The sequence below is a fragment of the Camelus bactrianus genome, chromosome 6 (genome assembly GCF_048773025.1).
Source record: "Camelus bactrianus isolate YW-2024 breed Bactrian camel chromosome 6, ASM4877302v1, whole genome shotgun sequence".
Classification (NCBI taxonomy): domain Eukaryota; kingdom Metazoa; phylum Chordata; class Mammalia; order Artiodactyla; family Camelidae; genus Camelus; species Camelus bactrianus.
This window is the reverse complement of record NC_133544.1, coordinates 39,323,969-39,338,673: the sequence shown is the minus strand read 5'-3', so window position 1 is coordinate 39,338,673 and position 14,705 is coordinate 39,323,969. Positions and strand designations below refer to the sequence as shown.

The 14,705-nt window shown below is 38.2% G+C and overlaps 1 protein-coding gene across 6 annotated transcripts in view; it reads left to right on the top strand.

Annotated features, from left to right (window-relative positions):
- The first annotated feature begins 1,027 nt into the window (after positions 1-1,027).
- KTN1 (kinectin 1) overlaps positions 1,028-14,705 on the top strand; it is a 99,752-nt gene continuing 86,074 nt past the window's right edge. For all 6 annotated transcript variants that reach the window (XM_074365481.1, XM_074365480.1, XM_074365484.1 and 3 more), the window contains exon 1: positions 1,028-1,164. The gene's annotated coding sequence lies outside the window, so the exon portion shown is untranslated. The remainder of the gene's footprint in view (positions 1,165-14,705) is intronic.

Genomic DNA, 14,705 nt, shown 5'->3' with positions numbered 1-14,705 from the left:
GTGTTCTAGAAAGCTTAGACAAAAAAAAAGTAAGATACAAATATATAGTACGTTTTTAGCCAGCCCATATAAAGGAAACTGTCGCTGTAGGAACTGTTCTGATATTCGTTACTTAAAGACTTCTCTTGTTCCGCTTTGTCAGGATTTAGCGGGAGGTGTTAGGGATGGGTCCTAATTTTATCTCTATACACACCCTTAAAGCGTTTGAATCATTCTGAGCTCTCAGAACATTTGCGGAGAGCTTGGAGTGTTTTGTATATGTTCTGGGCAATGACTGGCATTCTGCGAGAGACTGATAAGCAGTAAGTGATAATAATCGACACGTCTTATTTGCCAGTGGACCAGGAAGATCGCCGTCATTCTTTCAGCAAAGAGCAAACTAACAAGAAGGAATTCTGGCCAACCTCTCCTTTCCTCTGCATTTTCTAGTTATTCGCACAGGCTTAATCTTAATGAATGACCACCAGTTGGCAGACACAACAGCTTCATAAAATTTGCACACAACTTATTTGGGTTGGTTTTTAATTTCTCTGTTTTTGAAGCCAGGGTTGCCCCAAGTAGAATTCAGAGAGAAACTCTGGAGACAGAGAAGTGAAGATTTCCTTTTCTAGTGATTTCTGGGGAGAAATCTGGGACGGGCAGGGTGAAATCGCGCACTATTTGCCTAAGGTTAAAACAAAAAAAATTCCAGTCTGGGGGGCCAGGTGGTGCTTCGGTGGGAGGGCTACGCAAGACGAAATCAGGTTTGGGGGAAGGAGAGAGAGCAGGGGGAACGCGTGAAGGGAATTCCGCCGCGCCTCCGGCCCTGGGGCTCCCACCCTTCACCTAGCTTCGGGACGTTATCTCGGGAGGAAAGCCTTGGAATCCCGAGCCGGCGGGACGCTGGGACTTACCCCGAGCGGGCGGGCGAGCAGGCGGGCGGGCGCGAGGGCGCGAGGGCGAAGGCGGCGACGCCTGTCCCTTTAAGGGGCCGGTCTCCGGGCACCGCCGGCCCAGACGCCGGGACGTACCGAGCCCGCCCCGCCCCGAAGCCGCCCGTTTCCTGCCCGGCGGCGCGACGGCACCTGAGCGAGTGCGGCGGCGGCGGCTCCTCGGAGCAGGCGGCCCGGGTTGTAGCACCGGTGCCGCCGCGTCTTCCCGGTCTCCTTTCCCGGCCGCGCAGGGGTAAGGGCGAGCAGGCCGCCCAGGGCCCCGGCTGGGGCCGCGGGGACCGCGGGGGGCGGGGAGGGCGGCACTGGCCACGGGGTCCCAGGGCGGACGGGAGGGCCGTGCCGGGCTTGGGGCGCAACCGCGGGGCCGGGACACCGCCCGCTACCGCCCGCCTAGTAGGCCTCGGGGCCTGGGGTGCCGCCGCAGGTTCCTGCTTGGGCCAGGCCGCCGCGGCGGGAGGGCTCCGAGGGGCCTTTTGGCCTCGCCGGGCCGCCCCGGGCCCGACCCCGGTTCCGGCGCAGCGTCTCCTCTGGGGACGTCTCCCGAGGGCGAGGTCGGCAGGAGAGGGCCCTGGGGTGACCGAGGCGCCTATTTTTAGCTGGGCGTGAGGGCCCCCGGGATGGAAGGCGGATTACCGCCTCCTCGGCCGGTGGACGGAGGGAGCGCGTCCCCGGCGGCGTCCCTGCGCCGGAGCTGGGCCACGCTTACGCCATGCTGGAATTTCAGCCCTCGCCGCTCTCCGCATACTTCGGGAACCGGCGCTCGCCCCTTCCCAGGGCCCCCTCCCGCCGCCCCGTGCGAGTCCTTGCGTCCTGGTGAGGGGCGGTTGGGGATGGGAAAGCAGCGTGAGGGGAGAGTTTGGAAAAATCTCTGGACCGCCCTCGAGACGGGGGAAGTTATCCTTTCTTTCCCTGAGGGGTGTGTCTTCCTTACTGATTCCCCCTCCCCCCCTTCAGTTTCCAACAATGAGATTTTTGGCGTTGGGGACCTCGGCAGAAAATCTAGCTGGCAGCCTAGAAAAGTCGTACGGCAATCAGGGAACTGGTGTGGGATGTGCAGCCCCGCACGTTGGTCGTGAAGGAGCGGAGCATGTGTGTACCAGAGACATGCAGCCTCGGACGCGGGGAGCGGCTTCCTAACCTGGGCCAGCTGCACCCTGATTAGGTTCAAGACCGGGCTGTTTAATCTTAGACATTCCTCCTAGGAGGAAGAAGGAGTTCAAACTTCATAGTTGGGGCTATACCAGAAAAGGATTCCTTAGCAGGTATCTGAATAAGCACTGCTTAAAAAGCTACAGTTGAAGATAACTGTTCAAAGTTGTTTGTTTTTTGAGATGCTTTGTGGAAAGCCTTGGGAAATTTAGTCACCCATATCGTGCTATACAGAAACATCTTCGGGGTGAACTAAACACTCTGAATTGTGTGGGAATTGACTTAATGTTTGAATTCTTGATAAGTTAATGTGCACTTCTCCGTACCTCACCTATCAGGCAAATGGCAACGCTGTCTCAAGTTTGGCTAAAGCAGTTGCTCATGAGATTGGTGTGATTGTCTCAAGAATTATACTGGAGTACTCTTGAGTTGATCTGTGTTTTGGGTAGGCATGCCTTGCTGTAGACGTTCATGTTTAATGTGTTCTCTGATAAACAAGCCCCCACCACCTGACACCCCCACCTCCTTTTGTTCAAATATCTAACAATAAGTAACTGGGTTTGTTGGTTCTAAGAAAAATTCATTAATTCTCTCCTCTTCTCAACATTGAGTTAGAAATGTCTTTAATTTCACAGCATCATCTGTCATTACAGTACCTCTATCAGGTACTCTTTGAGAATGAGGTGTTCTATTTACCTGAGATTCATACTGAAACTTAAAATATAACAAAGCCTAATGAAATTTTTTTCCTTAAAAATATTAAGCACTTTAAAGTTATAAAGGTTATTGAGTATTATTTAACTCTTTCTTGATGACTCAGGGTCAGCATTATAAAGACCCATTATTACTTTAAAATTTTGTTTCCAGTTTAGTTTTTTTCTGTATCCTCCCTTAATATCAGTGTCTCTCTTGCTTGATGCATGTGTTTTCTTGGGTCTCTCACCCCAAGCCTCCTGCATAGTTCATAGGCTTTAACAGTAGAGAGAACATTTTAATAATTAGATGTTAAGTGACAGTCAATATGACTTTTATAAAGGGCCTGAGAAGTGAAGGCTTTTTTGAATCTTAACTTCTAAAGAACCCATGTTAAGATTGTTACTGTTGACAAGTTCTTGAATTTTAGTTGAAATGTATAGAAGATGTATTTTTAATTGCATGCTTATTATAATTTTTTAATAGCAAAGAAAGTTTAAATCTAAGGGATCTCATGAAACTTTGTAAAAAATTTAAGTTGTTAATAAATGTAGTGGTCTGGATTTCTTAGGCATCTGACCTAATAGGTAATAAGGAAATACAGTGAGACCATGCATTACAAGAACATTCAAATGTTTGAATGTAACACCTTATAAGCTGCTTGTTCTGTTTATGTTTTTAGTTATTTTGAAGATAAATTCAGAGTATACATACAGGCTAGAAGCAAGTAACTTTTTTTTTTTTTTAACAAATGATTACTCTTATGTATAAATAAAGTTGAGTTTCATTGCTTCCTCTTTCAGTTTTTGTGAATATGACTTTGGGTGTCCCGATCTTAAAAATGTATTTTATGTGGATATCACAGGGAAAACACTGTTTTAGATAAGAATATAAACTATTTTTTTTCTGTAAACAAAATTAAACAGAAAGAGGAAAAACCTTAAGTGCCATGATTTAACTTAACCTTCTGTATCTGAGCTCTAGAAAAACAAAAGTAATGACAGTTTATAACTATTTGCATACCAGGCTGTTGAGTTGGTGTTTAAATGTTATTTTTGGTCTTTGAGAGAGTTGGCAGTTTAAACTTAGGCTTTTAAAATTAATTATTTAAAAAAAAGGTGTGGGTTTTTAACTGACTTTATGTTAAAAAGATAAATGAGGCAAAATAGTATACTTTTAGTACTAAGAATAGTTTTAGTAATGACTCGAGTAGGAAATCTAGTATTCCTAGGAAGTGTGTAAAAAATACTTCTTTTTAAAAAATTATGATTTAATATTTTACCTGTTCCCTTGACTAGTACAGGCTGATTAAGAACTTCTAACTTCAAATCTAGTTTTAGTGAAGTGATTGGTACACTAAGTGGAACTTAAATGAACTGTTTACACTCTCCTCCTTCCAGGATATTGCTTTTTGGGTTTCTCTTCTCACTAAATTGCTCTGCTCATTCTGTCTTTATAATTCTTCCTCATTCTTAAAGTGTTCAATCTTTGGTTCACTTTTCTTTTCATATTCCCCTAGTGATCTCATCCAGCGTCATGGCTTTAAATACCTGTATGCTAATGGCTCCCATTTTTATATTTCCATTCTAGACTTGCCGCCTGTATTCCACACAGCCTGTTCTGAATTTCCAATTGATCTGAAGGAGTCAACTCAACCTAAAATTCCATGTTTCTCTTTAAACCTGCCTCGGGTGCAGTCAGATCCATCTTTCTTGATGGCAGCTCTATCCGGCATTTAGGTTAAAAAAAAAAAGTTGGAATCATCCCTGACTTTTTTCATTCACACTTGGAATTCTTGGCTCTATTTTATCTTGAAAATATATCCAAAATTAAATAATTTCTTACCACCTCCATTGCTTACTAGGCTGGTCAAAGCCATTCTTCTCTCTTGCCTAGATTTCTACAGTTAATCTGCTAATGGGTTTCTCTGCTTCTATCCTAGCTCCCTATAGTCGTTTTCAACACAACAACCAGATCATATCACTTCTCTCCTCAAAACTCTGTAGTAACTGCCCATATGCAGAAGATAATCTAAAGTCCTTATGGCCTACAAGTCCTGATAGAATCTGGGAACCCCTACTCTCCCCATCCCCTCTTACCTCTCCTAAGTGGGCCAGCACTCTGTCCCCTGCTTATTTTACTCTAGCTCCACTGGCTGTTTTTTAGGGCCTTTACACTGGCTGTTGCTCCTCCTTGGATTACTTTTTCTGTAAGGTGTCTGCATGGCTGATTCCCTTGTCTCCTTCAAATCTTTGTTTCTGAAATGTTTTTCAAAAAGATCTGCTTTACTGTTTAAAGCTGCACTTGCCTCCTTATGATCCATGGACCATGCTCTATTTTCCATAGCACTTGTCACCTTCCGACAAACTATGTACTTTCCTTGTTGATTGTGTTTATTGTCTCTTCTCTCTCCCCACAGACACACAGTTATAGTAGGGCAGAGTTTTTTGTCTGTTATGTTTATTCATGGATCCTAAGGGTTTAGGGCAGTGCTAGGCACATAGCACGTGCTCAGTAAGATTTATTAAAGATTTATTCATTACAAATGAATTAAAATCCTTACCCTGCAGTTTTTTTGTTTTTTACTTTGATGGATACATTCTGTGTGTTCTTGGACACATGTAGTTTTCAATTTGCTCCTTTCCTGGGAACAGTCAGAGAACAAAAGAAAAGTGGCAGGAAGCCTTTGGGAACCCCTTGGTGGAAGGAGTGATGTTCAAGTGTGGTGAATGCCTTCTTACCTGCTTCATGTGATTAGGATCATTGATTAGGTAATTAAAAAATTTGGCTAAAACAAGAACTTGAGATATCTGTACACTTTAAGTGTTTTAACTTTAAACATTTATTTTCATTTGCCTGTCTTTTTATTTGGATCAGTCTCTTGTCTTTGAGTAAGGGTCTCCTAATCTTTTTTCTGTAAATCATACCCTAAAGGTATTCATTGTCTATGATTTCTAGGTTTTTGGTTTTTTTTTTTTTTTAGTTTTTTTTTTTTAGTGGAATGAAAATGTAGGCACTGGGAAACTTTCCAACTTTAAACTCATTCTAGATTTTTCCAGTCTTTCATCAAGGCCTTCCCAAGGATTTAACTTAGTTTTCGTAGATACTACAGCTTGTCCTTATTCTCTCATTTAATGTATTTGTAGAAATTAGCAAATATACAGGAGTGTAGTTTGCTAGCCTGAAGCATTTAGCTTTCTGTAGCCGTCAGCCCATGTATTTTCACCATAGGGAGAAATGTTATTTTAATCCAGTGAGAGATCCTTGAAGATAGCTTCCATATTGAGTTTTCATAGGGGCCATAGGATTCTAGCTGTGTGCTATTACTAGAGGAGAATGTCATTTATCCATGTTTCTTTATTTTGACTCTAAGTAACATCCACAGTTAGTTATCAGAACTTACATGATTTTTAGTAATTATCCATCAAGAGACCTGATGTTATGCTACATTCTCACTGGAAAATGTGGGATGATTATTATTTATTCCTACACGTGAGTCATTTAATTTGCCAAGGAAACAGTCTGGTCTGTAAGTCAGTACTTAGGAGACCTACAGGTTTTAGACCTTATTAATTCTAAAGTTTTATGCAAGTTTCTCATCACTTAGTTCTTTAATTATATAATGTGTGATGTAAGTGGACTGAGTATGGGTGCTTGGGAGTCTGAAGAACTTAGGTTTGAATTTGGCTTTGCTAGTTAATACCACTTATTGTAAAGAGGGGAGGGTATAGCTCAGTGGTAGAGTGCATGCTTAGCATACACGAGGTCCTGGGTTCAATCCCCAGCACCTCCTCTAAAAATAAAATAAGTAAACCTAATTACCTCCTCTGCCACACACAAAAATACCACTTTATTGTATGTGTGAGTTGAACTGTCATAGTTTACCTTCCTGGGGCTCATTTGCCTTGCTGATATTAATAGTTGGTACATAAATGATAGCTAACATTAGAGTGTTTGCTGTGAGGCTCTGTAAACATTTTACATACAGTATCATTTAATCGTCTCCACAGCCTTACAAGATAGGTAGTATTCAGTGGAAACTAGGCAGACAGGTTAAATAATTTGTCCAAAGACACAGAGCAAATAAAGGGAGGAACCTGAAGCTTTTTTCATTTGAAGTTTAATTTCTCATATGTCAAATTAACTTTTTTTTGTATATATATGTATATATTCTTATTGAAATATGGTCAGTTTATAATGTGTCAATTTCTACTGTACAGCATAATGCTTCAGTCATACATGAACCTACATATATTTGTTTTCATATTCTTTTTCACCATGTTACTACAAGATATTGAATATAATTCCCTGTGCCATACAGAAGAAACTTGTTGTTATCTATTTTGTATATAGTAGTTAGTATCTGCAGATCTTGAACTCCCAGTTTATCCCTTCCTACTCTCTTCCCCCCAGTAACCATAGTTTGCTTTCTATGCCTGTGAGTCTGTTTCTGTTTTGTAGATAAATTCGTTTGTCTCTCTCTCTTTTTTTTTTTTTAGGTTCCACATGTAAGTGATATATGGTATTTTTCTTTCTCTTTCTGGCTTACTTCACTTAGAATGACAATCTCCAGATCCATTCATGTTGCTGCAGATGGCATTATTTTGTTGTATTTTATGACTGAGTAGTATTCCATTGATTAAATATACCACAACTTTTTTTTTTCTATCGTATAGCTCTTTATTTAGTCATCTGTCGGTGGACATTAGATTGTTTCCATGTCTTGGCTATTGTAAATAGTGCTGCTATGAACACTGGGTGCATGTATCTTTTTGAATTAAGGTTCCCTCTGGATACATGCACAGGAGTGGGATTGCTGGATCATATGGTAAGTGTATTTTTAATCTTCTGAGGAATCCCCATACTGTTTTCCATAATGGATGCACCAAAGTATGTTCCCACCAACAGTGTAGGACGGTTCAGGAGGAACCTGAATTTTAACCAAGTATTCTGACTCTAGAGCCCATTCTCACACATAGAGCTGTTTTGTAAGAATGCTTTATATATATAAAAAAATAAAGCACTGTCCATGTGCAATTATTATCTCATGTTAGATGTTAGAAAGCTACATTAAGTTTGTAAAGATTTCTTTCCCCTGAGTTAGAGGATTAACTCTTAAAGTTAGTAACTTAAATTTGAGAACTTAAAGTTTCCAAGTAGAGAAAATAGTAAAAGCTACTTAAAACCAAATGTAAAATGTTTCATATAGAAAGCAATAGGTAGACTATGATACTTTTAATTTACTAGAAATTTTTTCAGTCTCAGTTTCTGTGTATATGCATTGTGAGTTACTGCCATGTGGTCTTGTAGGGATTGCTCGATGGTTATTTCAAAAAACCTTGATCACCCTACCTAAAATGCATGTCCTCTATTATTGGCTCAGCCTTATTTTTCTTCATTGTATTATCAGTTATTACCTAACATTATAACATATGCTTATTTAGTTATGTGCTTGATATCTGTCTCACCTATAAGAATATTTACACTATGAGGTGGGAACTTTGTCTTGTTCAATGTGAACTATGTTTCTGGCACTTAGGTAGTGCTCAGTTTGATGAATGAATAAGTTGCCTGATATTTGAAAATGATTAGGACTCATTGAGCCTTCTGCTTTACTTGTCATTTGTGACATCCTCCTTCTCCATTGGTATGGCTAGTTGATTTAAATGGAATGCCATGTAAAATGAGACTTCAGGAATAAGGATTTCAGTTTACTTTTTGGAGTGGAATGGAAAATGAAATTTAATAGATGAATTTCAGCAAAAATACTTCTATGCTTAATACAACTTAATCTTGTTAATCAGTAATGTAAGTGTCCTGAGTGAAATATGAACATAAATTATTTAGTGGTTGCATGTGTTTAGATCTGGTTATCTTTGAAATAAATTCAAACAAGCTAAGCTACATTGAAAGCTCCCTAGTGTTCTGAATGCTGCATTGTTGAACATTTAAGATGTTTCCTTAAGTTTTTAATATCCACGCACAGGTTGAATTCATTTACTTGCTTCTGACCTGTACTTGATTAGTTTATTAGGAAGTAATATTCATTTGAAATGTGCTTCATAATTTGCGTGGTTTTCATGACCTGAATGTCTGAGGTTGGCTGAACATAATTTCTGTGAAGTGAATTTCTCCAGCATGTCATATAATTTGGTACTGTCATTTCTGGGCATAGTTTCAGTTACTGTGGTGTATAATCCTTTTATTTATTTGTTTGTTTCTGTTTTGTTTTTGAACTCTATAAATGGGGTCCTTTTATATGAGTTTATTTGCAACTTCCTCCCCTTCCCTCAACTTTATGATCCTGATACTCTCCCACCATCTTGTATAACTCTAATTCATTCACTTTCACTGCTGCATGGAATTTTATTGTATGAATATTTTCCAACTTATTTATTATCTGTTATTAAGCAGTTGTGTTGTTTCCAGTTTTCTTTTGCTATTATAAACAATGCTGCTATGAACACTTTATATAGGTCTGTTGGTGCACTTGCATACATATTGTCTCTAAGATAGTGTTTTTAAAAACTTTTGTTACTACTTACAATAAGAAATTTTACATTATGAGACTCCATATATTAACAGATGTACATATACATAACAAAAAGTTTCTTGAAAGAAATAAAACCTATGTAATGCTAGTCCATTTCATTAAAAATAAGAATGCTAGCCAAGACCTACTAAGCTGATTTTTGCTAGTCACTAATATGTTGAGATTTGCAGTTTGAACAAATTGTTTGACCTTAAATCTAGGAGTGGAATTGCTGAATTGTAGGAGAGGTGCATTTTTAGCTTTACCCGAGGTAGTGCCAAATTGTTTTCCAATATAACTGTACCAGTTTATTCCCCTTAGTAGTGTGTGGAACATATGATGGTTTCGCATTCTTGCCTATACAGTTGACACTTGAACAACTCAGGGGGTTATGGATGCTGACCCTCCATGCAGTCAAAAATCTACCTATAATTCATAATCAGCCCCCCATATCCTGTTTGAATCTGGTTTGGCATCTGCAGGTTAAACCAATCGCATGTCATGTAGTTCTGTAATATTTACTATTAAAAAAAATGTGTATAAGTGGACCCTTACATTTCAAGCCTGTGTTGCTCAAGGTCTACTGTACTTGATATTGACAAATACTAGACAGCCTGGTGGGTATGAATTGTTATCCTGTAGATTTTACATTTTTGCTTACTGGGAGATGTCTTTTCAAATGTTTGCTGGCCTTTTTGTTTTCTTTTTTCAGAAATAGCTGTTCATTTTTCTGTTGGGTGGTTTTTCTTTTTGATTATGGGCGTTCTTTATATGTTCTGAATAATAATTCTTTGCTTACCACATATCATAAGTGTCTTTCCCCACTATATGGCTTGTCTTTTTCACTTTCTCATGGTTTGTTAATAAAAGTTAAACAATTTAGTTGAATTTCTCAGGATTTTCCTTTTATGATTTATACTTTGTATCTTGTTTAAGAAATCTTTCCCTGCCTCAAGGTTATAAAGATACTGTTGCATGTTGTCTTATAAAGTTTAATGTTGCCTTTCACCGTTCTTTCCCAAGAATTGATTTGTTTCTTCCTTTTTATGCTGCTGTTTTCTTTTCTCCAAAATTCCATTGCTTAGCATTTCAGTTTTCTTTTTTCTTTTTCTTTTTTTTAAACATTTTTTATTGATTTATAATCATTTTACAATTTTGTGTCAATCAGTTTGCTTTTTTAAGGGCTAAAATGTGTGAATTTAGTAGGTGCTTTGAAATAAATCTTCAAGTTACTAGTTTTATGTACTGTCCCCACTTTGCTTTTAGAATCATAGGAAAATAATTATTTAAGGATGTCAAGGTATGGGTTGTTATCCAGTAAACTTTGAAATCTTCACTCTCCCCCATATGACATTATAAGAGATTTGTAAACATTTCAGTGATACCAGTGTTTGCATGTGGTTTTCTTAAGTTGTTATGGACATTTCTTGTGTAGCAGTCTGGTTAGTTGTTTCCTTAAAGTTGCAGCTCTTTGTGCTTTGTATTTTGCAGTTTCATCATAGTGCACTGTAAGCATGGACCTACCTCTCTATATCCAGCTAGAGTATACATATAGTATACTCTATATCCACTTAGAGTATACATATAGTCTGAGGACTTGGATCTTTCTTCATTTTTGGAAAAGTCTCAGCTCTTGAAATGCCGCTTCTGTTGTTTTCACTTTTCTTCTCTTTTGGTAGACCTGTGTTGGGATCTCTTAGTTCATCCTATGTATTTTAATTGCTCTTTCAGTTTTTTCTATGCCTTATACTACGTGAATTTACCAGTTTTTCTCCTGCTTCTGTCTAGTCTAGAGTTTTTTTCTCTCTATTGAGTCTACATGCCAGTGTTTAGAATTTTCATTTCTTAGATTTGGAATTGCTTATTCATATATACCTGCCAGTTCTCCCTGTTTTTGCTTTATGGCCTTTTTGCTGCTTTATGAAAAGACTCCTGTAGGTCTCTGACATCTTCAGTGTGTTCAAATTTAAAAATCTGTCAGACTGTTTCATAAAACTAGTATCATCTGGTGTGAATTAATCATTTTATCGATTATTTTCCCTCATTAAATTTCTTCCTATGTTTTGGATTATTGATTTATTAACTTCATTTTGAGTAGAGTTGGTTTTTTTCTTTTTTAACCTTTTTTTCCCTCAGTGATCATTCTCACCCCCACCTCCAAATTATTTTTCAACTGTTTCTACTTGGGCCACTGTTCCTCTTGTCACAAACTAGGTTTGTTCTGGAATAGTAGAAAAAAGCAGAGTGGAGAGAAGTGTTTATAATACGAAATCATATTGAAAAAGAGAGATAAGAATGTGTGTATATATATAGCTCATATTTACAAGCATATGGAATGAAATCTAAAAATGATAGTTACTTTTGGGGAGAGAAGCTTAGTGTAGAAAAGCATAAGGGTACAATTTATGCTCTGAATTTTTCTTTTTCTTTGGATTTGACTTTTAAGCCATGTAAATATTTTACATAATCATTAAATTTTTTTTTAGATCCCTAAAAATCAAAAGTAAAATGAAACAAATGAATTTTATCTATATTCACTTGGTGGCCACCAGAGTGAAGCTGTGCCAGGTGACTTTAAAACACAGTAATCTGACTGTAGTATATCCCCATTGGAATATACCCTGGAAAGAGAATGGAGGAAGGATGGCAAAAAGGAAAACAAATCTTGAACTATTACAATTATAATTTTTGTGGTAATGTGTATGTTGTTATTTCAGTACTGCGTAATGTGTGTATTGTGGGCTAAATGAAATAAGTGAATATGTTGGCATTGTTCAGAACTAAGATTTTTAGTATTCTTTAAAGCAGATACAGTTTTAAGGGCAGTGAAATTAAGTAGAAACCCAATAGTACTAAATTAGAGTAGAAGCATCTGTGTTCACTCATGTAGTAATTCAGCTTATTAAAGTGTTTACATTTTCTAGTCCTGTTGACTACTTAAAAGGCCTAGAGATAGTGACCAACTTGGGAGCACTCCTGATGCTCACATTGTGGTCTTAAATACCTTTTCATAATAAAAGTAACTGAGTGCTCAGAATGGGCATTTTCCAAATCTAAGGCAGGAAATATATGAGGTGAGCTTGCATATTAATTATCTATTTCTGTATAACAATATTACCACAAGCTTAGGGGCTTAAAACAACACTTCTGCAGGACCTGCTTAGTTGGGTCCTCTGCTACAGGGTTTCACAAAACTGCTCTTACGGTGTTGACCAGGGCAGGGGTCTTATCTGAGACTCATCTGGGGAAAGATGTGCTTCCAAGTTCAGGTGGTCCTTGGCAGCATTCAGTTCTTGAAGGCTGCTCAACTGAAAGGCTAAGTTTCTTGTGGCTGTTGTTAGCACCTTGTCACATGACCTTCTCCATAGGCAGCTTATAACATGGCAGCTGGTTTCTTCAAAGCCAGTGAGAGAGGGAAAGAGTGTCCTAGTAACAGGAGTTACAGTCTTATGTAACATAATCATGTGCATGTAATCACTTAACATCCTGTTACCTTTGACATATGGTATCGATTAAGAAGCAAGTCACAGGTCCCACTTGTTCTTAACGGGAGGAGATTGTATAACAGTAAGAATGTCAGGAGGCAGGGATCATGGGGGTGACTCTAGAGTTTTTTTTTTTGCCACTGCCTATAGAATGTCTTGTCTTATCAGAAAGCAACAGAGCAACCAAAAACTATGAGAGCAGTATCAAAACAACCCAGGAGCCATCCTGAATAAGATCCCATTGGCCAAAAGGGACAATTTGAACATCAATAAAGAAAGCAACAAATGAATAGAAACAATTCAAATATGTTTAATTTGTGAGTTCATAATGATACTAAAACATTAAAAAAAAAAACCTTAATTAGTTGGTTGGGCAAACTGATTATTTTGGCAATGATAACAAATAAAGAAAAATAAACATTTATCCTACTTTTCTTACATGATTTGTATCTCAGGGTAACCAAATAGGTCATGAGAGAAGTTTCTTTCTGTAGATGTATTCTACCTAATAAAGAATGATATATATCCTGAGGAAACTCTAATTTAAAAAGATACATGCACCCCAGTGTTCATAGCAGCACTGTTAATAATAGCCAAGACATGGAAACAACCTAATTGACAGATGACCGGATAAAGAAGTTGTGGTGCATATATACAATGATATACTACTCAGCCATAAAAAAGAATAAAGTAATACCATTTGGAGCAACATGGGTGCACCTGGAGATGGTATTCTAAGTGTAGTAAGTCAGAAAGAGAAAGAAAAATACCATATGTGGAAATCAAAAAAAAAAAAAAAAAATCACACATGAACTTATTTACAGAACAGAAACAGACTCACAGACATAGAAAACAAACTTATGGTTACCAGGGGGAAAGGGAGTAAGAAGGGATAAATTGGGAATTCAAGATTTGCAAATACTAACTGCTACATATAAAATAGACAAACAAGTTTCTACTGTAGAGGACAGGGAACTATATTCAATATCTTGTAGTAATTTATAATGAAAAAGAACATGAAAAGGAATGCATGTATAACTGAAGCATTACGCTATACACCAGAAATTGATAGAACATTGTAAATGACTATACTTCAATTAAAAAAAAGAAGACTTAGAATATCACCATTTTGCATCTCCTAATGAATAATGTCTAGGCAAAGATCACCAATGGTTGCTAATACCACAAAGAGACATCCAGACGTTAGGTACATCCTTTTGGAAGTATGCCATGCTGTCTGTGTCTTAGTCTTGCACTCAAGTCATGATCCTGAATCTGATCTAAGTTAATAGAATGGTTTCTAGTTGGAATACATCATATGTATTGATGTACTGCACACATCTGGATGAACTAAAAACATTTGTTTTGTGTACATATGCCAAGGAAGAAAGATGCAAAGCTATCATCCTCTACAACTCTTCAGTACTTTTGGCCTGTGTTCTATTTCCACATTGCTTAAAGGACTTGTGTTTGGCCTTTATTCTGTAAAGGTGCTTATCTGTACCACAGTTTGACTTTTTAAGTGCAGACTGAATGCAAGATAAGATAACCTTTAGCTCCAAAAAGGTTGAAATTGAAGAAAATGGTGTAAAAAGAACAGACTTTCCAAAGAATTACACCCCACCAACCACCACCACTACCAAGTTTTCTCTTCCTCCTTTGGCAAGTACAATAAACCTTCATTTTATGACATTAAATTTTAGGTTCAAAGTGTATTTATTCACTGTCAAAGTGTTGCTTACACTTATATAAACTCATCGTCTTTACTACATTAATGTTTTCCTATGTGAAAACTGATTGGTTGAAATGCAGCAGCATAATTTCCCATTAAAAATTCATGAAAATGTTTTCTTAGGATGGCTTTTCATTTAGCAGTAGAGTTTTCAAGAATGAAGTCATTAAACAAAGGATACA